We start from the raw sequence: 2,126 nt of genomic DNA, 5'->3' as shown, positions 1-2,126 counted from the left end.
AATAAGATAAAATAATTATACTGAAATAAAAAATAATAAGATAAAATAATTATACTGAAATAAAAAATAATAAGATAAAATAATTATAAAAAAAAGTTAAAAAAAATAACAAAATTATTTAAAAAAAAGTACAAAGATAACAAAATTATAAAAAAAATAATAATTATAATATAAAATAATTATAAAAAAAAGTAAAAAATAATAAACAATAAAAAAGTGATTAAAGAAAAAAGGAGGATTAAAACCAACCCTGCTGCCCCCACCATCTGGTTGCCATTCTCCATTGCCAGGGGAGTTGGCAGAGAGGGGGGTGCATTGAACAACCTCGACTTGGGGCGGCAGAGAGAGTCTAAAATAATAATTATAATATAAAATAATTATAAAAAAAAGTAAAAAATAATAAACAATAAAAAAGTGATTAAAGAAAAAAGGAGGATTAAAACCAACCCTGCTGCCCCCACCATCTGGTTGCCATTCTCCATTGCCAGGGGAGTTGGCAGAGAGGGGGGTGCATTGAACAACCTGGCCTTGGGGCAGCAGAGAGAGTAAGTCTGTTCCTAACTGTAGGGGATTCATTTATAGTAATAGGGTCCTCCAAGGAAACAGCACTGAATTGACAACATACGGGGGGATACAAATGGCCATTTCTGACAATAGGTGGGCAACAAACATACAATTGCTACAATAGGCCCATTACAATATTTAACATCATGTTTCCAGGTAATAACGGGGGCCATTTTTTTGACACAAAAACAGGTAGACGTAAATTGAAAGGAGCTTCTTTAACCTTTAAGCCTAAACCCCACCGCATCCTAAATAAAAACCACCAAAAACCTCAATTTAGTCTTCCATATCCAAAGCATTTGCCCAAAAAAAAATCAACATTTTGCTGAATTCTTTCTATTTCATTGGAAAAAAAATGTCACTTCATTTCACTTATAACGAATAATTATCAGAGAAAGTTTCTGCAAAAATCTATGGAGAGTTCTTTCAACCTGGAAACACTTTTTATAAACACTGAGTGGCCAGATTATTATGACCCCCCCATCAGTACTTGGTTGGGCCGCCTGGTGACTCCACGAGATGATGAAAGGTGATGCGAGGAATCTGACACGGCGCTGTTGCCCTTCTGTTGTCTTGTAGCAGTCTTGCCCCTCCCCCGTTCTGCCCTAACATTGACTAGTCGCTGACGGCCACAATTCGCACGTTCACACCCAGATTTTCGGCTGACAGTCCGGTCTTTAAACACTTTAACAATGAGCCGCTCCTGAACATGTAACGCATTCTGCTGTTTTGCTGATACTCGCTCCATGGCTCCGAGCGCCAACAATCATCCCGCGCTCAAAGGCTGTTACATCGCGTTGTTTCCCCGAATCTTCCCAATCACTTCTACTGTCGTGGTAACCAACCCGCTTCCCTATTTATAATGGTCTGGCCCTCTAGCAACTTCAGCGCCAAATTATAGCTAATTTGCCTACAAACGTCAGGTGGTCATAATAATCCGGCCACTCAGTGTATATAATAATCCGGCCACTCGGTGTATATAATAATCCGGCCACTCAGTGTATATAATAATCCGGCCACTCAGTGTATATAATAATCTGGCCACTCAGTGTATATAATAATCTGGCCACTCGGTGTATATAATAATCCGGCCACTCGGTGTATATAATAATCCGGCCACTCAGTGTATATAATAATCCGGCCACTCTGTGTATATAATAATCCGGCCACTCAGTGTAGAATACATTTCACCTGCTTACTTTGGAAGTGATTATCACTGACACATATTGATATCTTTGTTGCTTTATATGCGCTTATTGTATAAAGTGTTTACCGTTATGTCATCCTCCAAATCCGGGACCCTCACAAGGTACTTTGTGTTCTCGCCCAGGTGGGCGCTGTGCTTCCAACTCACATTAACCTTCCCGAGATCCAGGTGGGAGATGTGAATGTCGGTGGGCGGCGGGAAGTTATCTGCAGCTTTAATAATGAAGAGGCGAGCGTGTTATTGGAAGGAACAAGGAATTCCAGCTCAGAGCTCAATTTGTGTTTTCAAAAGTACAATGGCTACAAATGTATAAGATATGTGCATACGGGGCCCGGATCTATTCTCTCTGCTGCCC

This window comes from Nanorana parkeri, unplaced genomic scaffold (genome assembly GCF_000935625.1).
Source record: "Nanorana parkeri isolate BGI_ZX_2015 unplaced genomic scaffold, ASM93562v1 scaffold1798, whole genome shotgun sequence".
NCBI lineage: Eukaryota > Metazoa > Chordata > Amphibia > Anura > Dicroglossidae > Nanorana > Nanorana parkeri.
Note: the sequence above shows the minus strand (reverse complement) of the source record.